This window comes from Coregonus clupeaformis, unplaced genomic scaffold (assembly GCF_020615455.1).
Source record: "Coregonus clupeaformis isolate EN_2021a unplaced genomic scaffold, ASM2061545v1 scaf0375, whole genome shotgun sequence".
Lineage (NCBI taxonomy): Eukaryota > Metazoa > Chordata > Actinopteri > Salmoniformes > Salmonidae > Coregonus > Coregonus clupeaformis.
In genome coordinates, this window is record NW_025533830.1 from 195,093 (window position 1) to 210,795 (window position 15,703).

The 15,703-nt window shown below is 40.0% G+C and overlaps 1 non-coding gene across 1 annotated transcript; it reads left to right on the plus strand.

Moving 5' to 3' along the window:
- The first annotated feature begins 1,064 nt into the window (after nt 1-1,064).
- On the plus strand, nt 1,065-1,249 carry LOC123484620. Its single transcript, XR_006658600.1, has one exon. It is a non-coding gene; the product is annotated as a U2 spliceosomal RNA (small nuclear RNA).
- Nucleotides 1,250-15,703: the final 14,454 nt, after the last annotated feature.

The window sequence follows — 15,703 nt, forward strand, 5'->3', positions numbered from 1 at the left end:
TTTATGGTGGAGTGGGATAATAGTAAGCCAAAAGCTGAAATTATCCCATTACATTTTAAGAAAATAGTTGAATGGGCAAGGAAAAACCCTGTCTGCAAAGTAAAAGAAAATGTAATCAACCACAGACTGCTATATGTGAAATTGATAGAAAATTGTTGTCCTAGAGACCGATTACCTATATCACCTTCCACCTGGCTACGGGCACAATTAAAAGGTTTAGACAACAGACTGAAAGATTTTAATTGGCTTGTTTTACATAGACGTCTTCCGGTCCGTTCAACATTATATGATCATAATTTGACCCTGAATAAATTTTGTCCCAGGGACAACTGTTTCGCAATTGAAAAAATTCCCCATGTTTTATGGGAATGCTCTTTTGCCCAAATAGTTTGGAAGAAAATTAAAATGGATTTTAATATTTTAAAAAACATTGATTATGAAGGGGTAGCCAAATTTGAACTAAAACATGTGGAAAAGGTGCAATTATTAGAATTAGTGACTCTGGTGTCCCTTATCAAGACCAAACTTTGGGAGGCCAGATGTGGTGCGGTCAATGACACCCTCAAGTGGTCACCGACGGGATTGGTTAAATTTATAAAACAAGAAATTTGGAAAAAAATACAATTCGAAATAGATAAGTGGGGCATCACATCTGTTAAACATAGATGGAAAGGGATATACCCTTCTTTGTAAACGTTTTTTATAGCCTATATATAGGCCTATGTATAACTGTATTCTGTCATGTAAATTGAAATGTAGGCTTTGTAAATATTCGATATACACTGAGGTTTATTCAGAGTTCCCTTTGGTATATGTGTATGATTTTATTTCTATAATAGTTTTTATTCCTTTGAAAGATCAGCTTTGGGAGATTGTTAGAGGCAATTGTTTACATGCATCTCTTGAATGTAGGCCTTTTAGCTGGTCAGGTTCCTCAGAACAGCACTTTTGTTAGGAGTTTTGCTATTTTTATACGGTTATGGTACTGTTTTTGTAAATCCATGTTATGTACAACGTTATGCACTGAATTTGTACTTGTATTTGAATGTGAAATGAAAATAAAAATTATTTTTCAAAAAAAAAAAAAAAAAAAAAATCTGTTCTTATCAGTTTAATATCTGATACGTCCCCTATCTGGGGACCATATATTAAATTGATTTTTGGAATAGGGAGATGGAATAGGGGCTTGCTCCGTCCACTCCACGCATCGACCTGGTATTGCAGTACCTCCAGGAACGGTGCACCCCCTCTCATTGTGAAAATAAATCATGCAGAGTTAACGCAGTTGCTTAGTTTTAATTAGTTAGGATTGTGATGAATATTGTATTTGAGCAAGTTCATCTCAATGTCAATGATGGCTAGAGAGTGCTGGTCAAGGCAGTCACCGTTATCTTGACTATGATAGCTGATATCAATGGTGCATTAATCTTCTAATTAAAGTTTATTCGTCACCTCCACAGGATACAGGGTGTAAATGGTACAGTGAAATGCTTACTTGCAAGCTCTCCTCAACAGTGCAATACACATGATCAAAAATATACACAAATAGCTAAGTAATAAAGTAGTTTAACAAAAAGAAGACAATTGTTATGATTGGAAATATATACAGTGGAAGACTATACAGTATAAACTATTAAATGTGCTAAAGTCATGTACTGGTAACATGAACTGCCTCACATACCGGTAACGTTATCTGATGTATTTGTCTGAAGTCATTATTTGATAGGCCTGCTATTTCACAAGACTCAAATATATGCAGTTGACATGTACAGTGGGGAGAACAAGTATTTGATACACTGCCGATTTTGCAGGTTTTCCTACTTACAAAGCATGTAGAGGTCTGTAATTTATATCATAGGTACACTTCAACTGTGAGAGACGGAATCTAAAACAAAAATTGTGGTGATGGCACCAGAGCCTCTCGCATCGACTATCTGTGGTCAATAAAAACTTGTACTCCAGATACTACACTTCATTTTAGCCAAGAAGCGAAACCGCAATGCTTTCGGGAGATAGGGGCCATTCTCGGACACGTCAAATTCGATGACGGTTACACAAAACGTAGCTCTGTAAACTGTCCACCAAATATCAAAGATAATGCTTTAAAAAAATCTTGGCATAGATTGGGAGTTGATCAACGTTGGGAATAACCACTTTTGACTGTTACAAAGTAACACATTGGTAGGTTCGGAAGTCACGTGGTCATCTGACCTCCAATCGGAAATGACAGAAAGCGTTTATAAATTAAATCCAGATTAACAGCTAAATCTGAATAATAATATATGAAATACGGGTGGCAGAATCAATTTAGAGATAATAATATTGACATAACATTTGATCTTATATCACATATCTCTGGTAGCGTTGATGCCACAAGAGAACTGAAGCAATTGTCCACTTGGTGGCGCAAGTGTTCCACCGACCGTCGCGTTTTCCAAGCAGTCCTGTGTGGTCCATCCAACTATATTTTAATGTTGAACCACTTGACTTCAATACATCATCAACGCAAATAATATGAACAATAAAATTAGCCTGTCTTTATTTTATATGTCTGTAGAGCCTTGTACTATAAGACCAGGGTGAGGAGGCCTTCATAAAGTTGCCGTCCTAAATTACTAGAGGCCAAACTTCAAAGATGTCCATGGCACTGGACTTCAGTAAGAGCTAGGCCTACAGTGCGGCCTACGGAGCGGTCCTGGTGTATGGTCCTGGCTGCCTAAATGTTTCCTCCACATAATAAACTGTACAAACATGGCACTTTAGAGGGTTACTTTTACAATTAGCCTTACTGAGTCACTACAACAAACTTCATATCATAAAATGCCATTAGGCCTAATGAAGATACCGTGTATGTAAGTTACTTAGTTGGTGTCTTGTGAATCAACTGGTATGCGCATCAGGGTTTAATATTTCCTCGGTAACCTATGCTTCAGAGGGGAGGAGCAGGTCGTTTCCACACGCACACCCACTGGCAAAGATTTCCATTCCAGCTGGCAGGCAGAAACTGGAATACGTTTCTAGAGTGAGCTTTGTTGCGATTTTGTAGGACTGGAGAAAAATACCCGGAAAGTAAAATAAGGTTATTACCTGGATTACATGCTTTTAAAATAACTGCTGTTCCTGAAAAGTATAGAACACTTTAGTTTCCGGTTCTTTTTAACGTTATTTTTCAGTTCTGTTCCCTCAACCGGTTCCAACCCTAGAGAAATTATTTGGATGTAGGTCATGCTTAGCCTAATAAACTATAAAGGGAAATAAATTGCTACAGTTTACACTTTTTTTTTGTAATTTAATGAAATGTTGTAATCTGATCTCGGAATGCACGGACCGTTAGTAGTGGGGGAACAGGAAGTTCCGGGCAGGCGGCACCATTCTTCACAATAAAGAAAGCGCCAGAACTGTGCAGTCAAGAAGATAACCTTTGTGTCCGTTTCTATTTATTACTAGAGGTATGTAATAGCACGTTTAAACTTTCTAATGTCGAAAGAACATGTCATAACATGCTAGTTAACATATACGTCAAGGTATTCTCCCGTTTGGTAAAGGTTTGATGTGTTAATTTTGTGTCAAACGGAGTGAGTGAAAGAACGTGAAAAAAACTATTTTACAAGTCACATAGCTAGAGATTTGCGATTTGTCTGAGTGGATGTACATAATTTCGTCAAAGTAAATTAATAAAATAAACCATTTGAGATTTCTGTGTTCGTTTGACATGTTATTGGTTTTGTGTAAAAATTTATAATCTTACGAGCTGTTAAAATGGCGTCGTCCATTCTGCTGTTCGTTTAAAGTCCACGTAGAGGATAATGGCCCTATCAGATATTTATGTAATTGGAGCAGTATATAATTTTACTGTAGTAAATATACATTGGGTGGTCGGGGTTGTCCGAGCCCTGAATGCTGATTGGCTGAAAGCCGTGGTATATCAGACATACACCACAGGTATGACAAAATATATATATATTTTTTACTGTTATACATATGTTGGTAACCAGTTTATAATAGCAATTAGGCGACTCAGGCATTGCATCTTGCTTAACAGCCCTTAGCCGTGGTATATTGACTATATAACACACCCCCTCTGGCCTTATTTCATAAATATACATGAGTTCTATCTTGGAAAAGTATTTATTAGCTTACAATTGTACAATTTATGCTTCCTGCATATAACCACGAAGACGGCCGGAAAGGCCCTAAAGCAAGATCCTAAATAGTGAGCCTACTGTAGCCTACAGTCCATGGTAAACTGGTGCGCACCAAGTTGGACTATACGTTTTAGTATTTGATTTGGAGAACCTCAAACCCAACTTTTAGAACAATATTACAGTATTATAAAAATGGATTTATGAGTTTGTAATTTGTGAATGTTTTCTTGGGGTGCTCAAAGTTACTATTATATGCATTTCAAGCATTGAGAAATAGCTGCTATGTGCCCTTTAACGGACTTCAGTGCAGTAGCTCTCAAAATCCCTTCTCCGTATGTAGGGTTTTCAGCCATTACATTCGTCCACATTTGGCTCTGTGTAAACTACAATTCCGATGCTCTGTTTTAACATTGAGAAACGTCAATACTCATCACTTTCACAAACATACAGTGAGGGAAAAAAGTATTTGATCCCCTGCTCATTTTGTACTTTTGCCCACTGACAAAGAAATGATCAGTCTAATTTTAATGGTAGGTTTATTTGAACAGCGAGAGACAGAATAACAAAATGAATCCAGAAAAACGCATGTCAAAAATGTTATAAATTGGGAAATAAGTATTTGACCCCCTCTCAAACAGAAAGACTTCTGGCTCCCAGGTGTCTTTTATACAGGTAACGAGCTGAGATTAGGAGCACACTCTTAAGGGAGTGCTCCTAATCTCAGCTTGTTACCTGTATAAAAGACACCTGTCCACAGAAGCAATCAATCAATCAGATTCCAAACTCTCCACCATGGCCAAGACCAAAGAGCTCTCCAAGGATGTCAGGGACAATATTGTAGACCCACACAAGGCTGGAATGGGCTACAAGACCATCGGCAAGCAGCTTGGTGAGAAGTTGACAACAGTTGGTGCGATTATTCGCAAATGGAAGAAACACAAAATAACTGTCAATATCCCTCAGCCTGGGGCTCCATGCAAGATCTCACCTCGTGGAGTTGTAATGATCATGAGAACGGTGAGGAATCAGCCCAGAACTACACGGGAGGATCTTGTCAATGATCTCAAGGCAGCTGGGACCATAGTCACCAAGAAAACAATTGGTAACACACTACGCCGTGAAGGACTGAAATCCTGCAGCGCCCGCAAGGTCCCCCTGCTCAAGAAAGCACATATACAGGGCCGTCTGAAGTTTGCCAATGAACATCTGAATGATTCAGGGGAGAACTGGGTGAAAGTGTTGTGGTCAGATGAGACCAAAATCGAGCTCTTTGGCATCAACTCAACTCGCCGTGTTTGGAGGAGGAGGAATGCTGCCTATGACCCCAAGAACACCATCCCCACCGTCAAACATGGAGGTGGAAACATTATGCTTTGGGGGTGTTTTTCTGCTAAGGGGACAGGACAACTTCACCACATCAAAGGGACGATGGACGGGGCCATGTACCGTCAAATCTTGGGTGAGAACCTCCTTCCCTCAGCCAGGGCATTGAAAATGGGTCGTGGATGGGTATTCCAGCATGACAATGACCCAAAACACACGGCCAAGGCAACAAAGGAGTGGCTCAAGAAGAAGCACATTAAGGTCCTGGAGTGGCCTAGTCAGTCTCCAGACCTTAATCCCATAGAAAATCTGTGGATTGAGCTGATGGTTCGAGTTGCCAAACGTCAGCCTCGAAACCTTAATGACTTGGAGAAGATCTGCAAAGAGGAGTGGAACAAAATCCCTCCTGAGATGTGTGCAAACCTGGTGGCCAACTACAAGAAACGTCTGACCTCTGTGATTGCCAACAAGGGTTTTGCCACCAAGTACTAAGTCATGTTTTGCAGAGGGGTCAAATACTTATTTCCCTAATTTAAAATGCAAATCAATTTATAACATTTTTGACATGCGTTTTTCTGGATTTTTGTTGTTGTTATTCTGTCTCTCACTGTCCAAATAAGTGCAGGTGCAGCAGAAAATTATATTTAGCTGATATGAAAGATATATTTTCCTTATGTTTCCAAAAACGTACCGCAAGCGATGCGTGTTAATGTTGAGGCTCTTAACAAAACTCCCCCGGTCAGAAGATACTATCGTCAAGAGGCACTAAAGCAGTTAGCGTCTATGAATGGGGTAGCAGTGCAGGTGCATGAGAGAGAGACAATTTCATGGTTGCACTACTGTTTTGAAGTTGAATGTAATGTTTAAAAGGTTTTCTACATGTGTACTAATATTCAGACACATTCTGTTGTTTCTGTCTTTATCAATAAATGTTGCTATGGTGTAAACAGGAAATACAATTGGCAGTGGTGTAAAGTAACTAAGTAGTCCTGTGTGACTCAGTTAGTAGAGCATCAGCAGGGTTGTGGGTTCGATTCCCACTGGGGACCAGTATGAAAAATGTGTGCACTCACTACTGTAAGTCGCTCTGGATAAGAGCTTCTGCTAAATGACTGAAATGTAAAAGTAAAAAGGCTTTGAAGTACTACTGAAGTAGTTTTGGGGGGATTTGTATTTACTATTTATATTTTCTGTCAACTTTTACTCCACTACATTCCTAAGGAAAAGTTGTACTTTTTACTCCCATACATTTTCCCTGACACCCAAAAGTACTCGTTACATTTCGAATGCTCAGGCAGGACAGCAATATGGTCCAGTTCACTCACCTATCAATATCACGCATTGTCACCCCTACTGCCCCTGATCTGGCAGACTCACTAAACACAAATACTGCGTTTGTAAATGACGTCTGAGTGTTGGAGTGTGGCCCTGGCCGTCCGTGAATATTATTATTTTTGAGTGAAAAAATACAGTGAAGATAAGGTTATTAAGGAAAATAGCTCATAGTGCTGCCTAAAACAAACTGTAACCTTGTCCTAAATAGTTTATGAGTCATTTATTCATTTCTGCAGTTGCTTTGTGTAATTTTTGTGCACCTGTCTAATGTGAATCAATGTTGTTTTGTCATTGTTTAGCTACCTGATCTGTTGAAATTAGGTAATTGAACAAGAAGAAATATAATATATTTTTTGAGGATAAAGAAAGTTCCAGAACTGTCAAGACTGTTGTCTGTTTCTCTTTATCACTACAGGCCGACTAGGATTAAGTCTGAGGCCGGTAACATCAACAGTGAGGACAAACCCAGCCTGCCTCTCTCCTTCCACACTGAGTCCAAACCTACAGTCACTGGGTCCTGATTGACAGTCGAGTCCAGTTTGCACCGCAGGTACCAGAGATGGCATCAGTGAAGCTGGAAGACTGCAGTCAAACACTGGAGCTGAATGTCAACATTAAAGATGAAGAAAAGGAGGAGAAGATTGGGAAATCTGTTTCTCATGGTAAGAGCAGGTTCATTACAACTTCCCACTGTGCATGAAAAGTTGCAGTACAACTGTTTCATGATGAACTGTTTCAATGAGAAGGTAGATGTTATTTCATGCTACTGAGACTTGCATGGATGATGCCAGTATAGTCTATTTTGGAATGGGTGGCCAGTAATAAACTGGCCCTGAACATCTAAAACTAAGAGCACTGTATTTGGTACAAATCATTTCCTAAGTTCTAGACCTCAGCTGAATCTGGTAATGAATGGTGTGGTTGTTGAATAAGTTGAGGAGACTAAATTACTTGGCATTACCTTAGATTGTAATCTGTCATGGTCAAAACATATAGATTCAATGGTTATAAAGATGGGGAGAGGTCTGTCCAGAATAGATGCTCTGCATTTTTGACACCACACTCTAAAAAGCAAGTTCTACAGGTTCCAGATTTGTCTTATCTTGATTATTGTCCAGTCGTGTGGTTGAGTGCTATAAGGAAAGATCTAGTTAAGTTAATAAGTATGTAGGTTATTGTCACGAGAATTGTTATCGCAATGGTTGAAGTCAAACACTTCTTAAATCTTTGAATAATTCCCGAGGTGTAAATCTCTAGTTTAAATAAATTAAACAATGACCCAATTCTGCAATGGTCAGCCTTTATTCATTGAGAGCGCTCTGCCCTCTCAAGTTCAGAGTCCATCTTTTATACACACACATCAGAGTAAAAGTCCCACCCCGCTTTAGGCGGGCTGTATTTTTCCACTGTACACATATACAGTGGGGAGAACAAGTATTTGATACACTGCCGATTTGCAGGTTTTCCTACTTACAAAGCATGTAGAGGTCTGTAATTTTTATCATAGGTACACTTCAACTGTGAGAGACGGAATCTAAAACAGAAATCCAGAAAATCACATTGTATGATTTTTAAGTAATTCATTTGCATTTTATTGCATGACATAAGTATTTGATCACCTACCAACCAGTAAGAATTCCGGCTCTCACAGACCTGTTAGTTTTTCTTTAAGAAGTCCTCCTGTTCTCCACTCATTACCTGTATTAACTGCACCTGTTTGAACTCGTTACCTGTATAAAAGACACCTGTCCACACACTCAATCAAACAGACTCCAACCTCTCCACAGTGGCCAAGACCAGAGAGCTGTGTAAGGACATCAGGGATAAAATTGTAGACCTGCACAAGGCTGGGATGGGCTACAGGACAATAGGCAATTTTTTTTCACAAATATATATAATATATACAGTGAGGGGAAAAAAGTATTTTATCCCCTACTGATTTTGTACGTTTGCCCACTGACAAAGACATGATCAGTCTATAATTTTAATGGTAGGTTTATTTGAACAGTGAGAGACAGAATAACAACAGAAAAATCCAGAAAAAAGCATGTCAAAAATGTTATAAATTGATTTGCATTTTAATTAGGGAAATAAGTATTTGACCCCTCTGCAAAACATGACTTAGTACTTGGTTGCAAAACCCTTGTTGGCAATCACAGAGGTCAGACGTTTCTTGTAGTTGGCCACCAGGTTTGCACACATCTCAGGAGGGATTTTGTCCTACTCCTCTTTGCAGATCTTCTCCAAGTCATTAAGGTTTCGAGCCTGACGTTTGGCAAATCGAACCTTCAGCTCCCTCCACAGATTTTTTATGGGATTAAGGTCTGGAGACTGGCTAGGCCACTTCTGGACCTTCATGTGCTTCTTCTTGAGCCACTCCTTTGTTGCCTTGGCCCCCAAAGCATAATGTTTCCACCTCCATGTTTGTCGGTGGGGATGGTGTTCTTGGGGTCATAGGCAGCATTCCTCCTCCTCCAAACAGGGCGAGTTGAGTTGATGCCAAAGAGCTCCATTTTGGTCTCATCTGACCACAACACTTTCACCCAGTTCTCCTCTGAATCATTCAGATGTTCATTGGCAAAATTCAGACGGGCCTGTATATGTGCTTTCTTGAGCAGGGGGACCTTGCGGGCGCTGCAGGATTTCAGTCCTTCACGGCGTACTGTGTTACCAATTGTTTTCTTGACCTTACCGATCACTGCACCTGTACACAGCCCATCTGAAATTAGCCCACCCAACTACCTCATCCCTATATTATTTATTTTGCTATTTTGCACCCCAGTATCTCTATTTGCACATAATCTTTGCACATCTAGCATTCCAGTGTTAATACTAATTGTTAAATATTTTGCACTATAGCCTATTTATTGCCTTACCTCCATAACTTGCTACATTTGCACACACTGTATATATCTTTTCTGTTGTATTTTTTGACTTTATGTATTTTTTACCCCATATGTAACTCTGTGTTGTTGTTTTTATCGCACTGCTTTGCTTTATCTTGGCCAGGTCGCAGTTGTAAATGAGAACTTGTTCTCAACTGGCTTACCTGGTTAAATAAAGGTAAAATAAAATAAAATCACTGACAAGATCCTCCCGTGTAGTTCTGGGCTGATTCCTCACCGTTCTCATGATCATTGCAACTCCACAAGGTGAGATCTTGCATGGAGCCCCAGGCCAAGGGAGATTGACAGGTCTTTTGTGTTTCTTCCATTTGCAAATAATTGAACTGTTGTCACCTTCTCACCAAGCTGCTTGGCGATGGTCTTGTAGCCCATTCCAGCCTTGTGTAGGTCTACAATCTTGTCCCTGACATCCTTGGAGAGCTCTTTGGTCTTGGCCATGGTGGAGAGTTTGGAATCTGATTGATTGATTGCTTCTGTGGGCAAGTGTCTTTTATACAGGTAACAAACTGAGATTAGGAGCACTCCCTTTGAGTGTGCTCCTAATCTCAGCTCGTTACCTGTATAAAAGACACCTGGGAGCCAGAAATCTTTCTGATTGAGAGGGGGTCAAATACTTACTTCCCTCATTAAAATGCAAATCAATTTATAACATTTTTGACATGCGCTTTTCTGTCTCTCACTGTTCAAATAAACATAACATTAAAATTATAGACTGATCATTTTTTTGTCAGTGGGCAAACATACAAAATCAGCAGGGGATCAAATACTTTTTTCCCTCACTTTATATATTATATATATTTGTGAAAAAAATATATTTGGGGGATTGGAAGTGATGCAGACAATTACATTGATGGAAGTTACAATCTATCTGCAACATTAAAGCTGATCGACCCCCCCATAAAATATCAAAAATTGTATAAAAATACCTATTTAAGCTACAGCTGGCCCAGAACAGAGCGGCACATCTTGCTCTTCATTGTAATCAGAGGGCTAATATAAATACTATGCATGCCAGTCTCTCTTGGCTAAGAGTTGAGGAGAGACTGACTGCATCACTTTTTCTTTATGTAAGAAACATTGTGTTAAATCCCAAATTGTTTGCATAGTCAACTTACACACAGCTCTGACACACACACTTACCCCACCAGACATGCCACCAGGGGTCTTTTCACAGTCCCTAAATCCAGAACAAATTCAAGAAAGTGTACAGTATTATATAGAGCTGCTTTTACATGGAACTCCGTTCCATCTCATATTGCTCAAATAAATAGCAAACCTGCTTTCAAAAACAGATAAAGCAACACCTCACGGCACAACGCCTCTCCCCTATTTGACCTAGATAGTTTTTGTATGTATTGACATGTAGGCTACGTGTGCCTTTTAAAATGTTTTTATGTAGTTCTGTCCTTGAGCTGTTCTTGTCTATAATTTTTTTGTATTATGTCATGTTTCATGTTTTGTGTGGACCCCAGGAAGAGTAGCTGATGCTTTTGCAACAGCTTATTGGGATCCTAATAAAATACCAAAGAACCAAAATACACAAATACCAGTATTGCCAGCATGTGTTTTATTAACTGGGCTATCTGGAGTGCTCAGAGGGTAGACTAAAGAAGTGACGTAGACAAACTGCCAGTAATTAGAACTTCTATGAAATGAGTCTGTGTAGTTACTAGGCTTGGGTGGTATACTGGATACCAGGTTATTTGGAAAAAGACACTGGATGGGTTTTCAGTACAGTTGAAACTATTTCTTTGAAGTATTTTTATTTATTCATTTGAATATTTGTAGCTACTTTTTAAGTAAATACATGCAGTCAACTTGTGCAATACGTTATGAGTTAAAGAACATTACGTCCCATTATTATGTAGCTTACGGTAGTCCCCAGTCAACGAGAAGAGAGCGGAGCCTTGTGAGTCACTCTCTGTCCTGCAGCATGCGCCAGGGGATCTAATTACAGTATGGAATTCACAACTAAATGTTTGCCAGCTAGATATCTTAACTATTAAGTTAACAGTCTACATTGTGCGAAATGCTCTGCAGTTTCCCATTTGTTTTGCTAATTTAGTAGTTAGTTAGCTATCTAGCTAAGTGGATAGCTTCTTCCAAAATCAAGCATTCGCTTGGTAACAACCGAGAATCCCCTCCTGGATCAAGAGCCTTGCTAACAGCAGAGAATCCCCTCCTGGATCAAGAGCCTTGCTAACAGCAGAGAATCCCCTCCTGGATCAAGAGCCTTGCTGGATAATATTAGGTTTGTGCGTGCAGCAAACTGTGAGAAACATTTGAGTTACTTGTATAGTTGAGGTCAGAAACTGTACAAAATGTTAGCAATGCACTTGTTAGCATTTAGTTAGCGTTCTCTATGATGATTCCTTAATACTAGTTAGCATTTTGTTAGCATTTTTCTTAGTGATGTTTTTTGGGCTTTGAATATTAGTACAATTTAAATAAAGACCTGTAGTCAACTTGTGCACTAGGTAATAGATAAAGTACATCGCTTACATAATTTAGCCCGTTAGATTATTTTTTGTTATGAACCTTTTTCATTATTAAGCGTTCTGTTAGGTTCTGAACAAACAGAGTAAAAACTCAAACGACATCTAGGAAAAGCTCAAACTAAGTTTATTCACCCAAAGGGTCAAACAGCTGCAAAGACAAACCATGAATACACAAGCACATATATATTTATAACCTCCTACTAGGTGGTGTCAACTCCTTACACATCGAGACAGCCAATACATCTCTGTTGCTAGTCAGGAACTTAATTGGATCTTCTCACTGGTGTAGTCATGGCCCTGCCTGATGCTAGAACCTTCGTGGGCGTGAAAGTGTATGCGTGTGAGATAGGACTGTAGTAGGAGGGTCGTTGTGGTGGGCCCCTCTGGCCCCCCTCCCAGAGGTTTCTTCTCACTTCATCTGTTGACATGACCTCGACCCGGATTCCTTGCTCCTCCCTAGTTCCGCAACTGGCCTGCCTTATCAGGAACTGAAACTAGACTGTTGCCCTTTGCCTCCCTCCTTAGGAACAGAAGATGAATTCTGCACTTCCCCTTGTCTCCCTCAGTAACTTTCCATGCACCAAGTTCCTATCCACCCTTCATTGACCCCAACATATACAGTGCCTTCGGAAAGTATTCAGACCCCTTTACTTTTTCCATGTTTTGTTGTGTCACAGCCTTATTCTAAAAATGATTAAATTGTTTTTTTGCCCTCGTCAATCTACACTACCCCATAATGACAAAGCAAAAACAGGTTTTAGACATTTTAGCTAAATTATAAAAAATATAAAAAATGGATTCAGTACTTTGTTGAAGCATCTTTGGCAGCGATTATAGAGTATTTTTTGGTATGACGCTACATGCTTGACACATCTGTATTTGGAGAGTTTCTCCCATTCTTGTCTGCAGATCCTCTCAAGCTCTGTCAGGTTGGATGGGGAGCGCTGCTGCACAGCTATTTTCAGGTTTCTCCAGAGATGTTCGATCGGGTTCAAGTCCGGGCTCTGGCTGGGCTGCTCAAGAACATTGAGACTTGTCCCGAAGCCACTCCTGCGTTGTCTTGGCTGTGTGCTTAGGGTCGTTGTCCTGTTGGAAGGTGAACCTTCGTCCCAGTCTGAGGTCCTGAGCGCTCGGGAGCAGGTTTTCATCAAGGATGTCTCTCTGTACTTTGCTCAGCTCATCTTTGCCTTGATCCTGACTAGTCTCCCAGTCCCTGACGCTGAAAACATCCCGAGAGCATGATGCTGCCATCACCATGCTTCACCGTAGGGATGGTGCCAGGTTTCCTCCAGACATGGCGCTTGGCATTCAGGCCAAAGAGTTCAATCTTGGTTTCATCCAACCAGAGAATCTTGTTTCTCATGGTCTGAGAGTCTTTAGGTGCCTTTTGGCAAACTCCAAGTGGGCTGTCATGTGCCTTTTACTGAAGATTGGCTTCCATCTAGAATACTGCAGAGATGGTTGACCTTCTGGAAGGTTCTCCCATCTCCAGAGGAACTCTAGAGCTATGTTAGTGACAATCGTGTTCTTGGTCACCTCCCTGACCAAGGCCCTTCTCCCCGATTGCTCAGTTTGGCCGGGCGGCCGCTCTAGGAAGAGTCTTGGGGGTTCCAAACTTCTTCCATTTAAGAATGATGGAGGCCACTGTGTTCTTGGGGACCTTCAATGCTGCAGACATTTTTTGGTACCCTTGCCCAGATCTGTGCCGTGACACAATCCTGTCTCGGGGCTCTACAGACAACTCCTTCGACCTCATGGCTTGGTTTTTACTTTGACATGCACTGTCAACTGTGGGACCTTATATAAACAGGTGTGTGCCTTACCAAATCATGTCCAATCAATTGAATTTACCAAGGATTGGCTCCAATCAAGTTGTAGAAACATCTCAAGGATGATGAATGGAAACAGGTTGCACCTGGGCTCAATTTCGAGTCTCATAGCAAATGTTCTGAATACTTATGTAAATAGGGTAGTTCTGTTTTATTTTTAACATATTAGCAACATTTATATAAAAAAAAACTGTTTTGGCTTTGTCATTATGGGGTATTGTGTGTAGATTGCTGAGGATTATTAGTTTTTTTAATCCATTTTAGAATAAGGCTGCAACGTAACAAAATGTGGAAAAAGTCAAGGGGGTCTGATTACTTTCCGAATGCACTTGTTAGCAGTTGATGTTATTCTTCAATAACACAGACCTCAAAGCAAATTAGGGGGAGAAAAATATATTTATTCAAAAAAGAACCAATCATTGTTATGCTGGAAAGTAGATTGTAGATGTTTATTCTTCCCTGTCCTCAGTGTTTTCCCACTGAACAAAGAGACAGGATGTAGTTTATACCCAAGCCTTGCCTATGGTTGACCAATTAGAATTCATTGCAATAACATTGGGCTAATAGCCAAATACCAAGTATACCATTTCAGGCTCAATGTATAGACCATTTGGACCAATGCTAACTTGCCACATGTAGCTATGAGTCCCGGACTGGAACCCCTACATAGATACTAAACAGATGTTGAACTGAAAAACAACTGTTTCCATTGATCGTTAATTCCCTGTGTTGTATATTTATCTTGGAATACTCTTGCACACTGTATATAGGCTACTGTATCAATCATTCATTTGTTAATGTCATCACACAGCATCCAAGTCATTGAAATGCAATCAAGCATTTTTGGTTTCAAAATAACAAAGCAACTCTTGATTCATTAGCGTAAACAATAAATCAACCGTTCCATTTCGGAAATTTCATTCACGAATCAATGCAACTGTTTTTAGTCTTTGCTGTAATAAAGGCTTAACAATAAAATGTTACAACAGACTCTCTGGTACGCTTATCATTTATTTTGTATTTAGTGCGCTTCAACCTGTCAGACAAGCTCAGTGCATATGGTGGATTTGATTACCTGAATGTGCGTATATTCTTCAGCTTTTGTATTTGATTTGATTAAAACACACCATTCACCCTCTGAATGGCACACATACACAATCCATGTCTCAATTGTCTCAAGGCTTAAAAGTCCTTCATTAATCTGTCTCCTCCCCTTCATCGACACTGATCTGAAGTGGATTTAACAAGTGCCATCCATGAGGGATCATAGCTCTCACCTGGTCATTCTATGTCATGGAAAGAGTTCATAATGTTTTGTACACTCAGTGCATATCACACCAATTGACTTTTTTTTAATGCTGTTCACACAGGTGACATTGAGACACCCTCTACATCCAGAGAGCAACAGCAGGAAGATCACAGAGCTAAGAGGTCTCTCCACTGCCCACATTGTGAGGAGATTTTCCCAATTCTATCAAAGCTAAACATACACCTAAAAATACACACAGGAGAGAATCTGTATTCCTGCACTGACTGTGGGAAGAGCTTCACAACATCACAGGCTCTGACAGTTCATCAGAGAGTGCACACAAGAGAGAAGCCTTACTCCTGCTCTGACTGTGGGACGAGTTTCTCTCTACTGGGCAACTTAAAAATTCATAAACGTA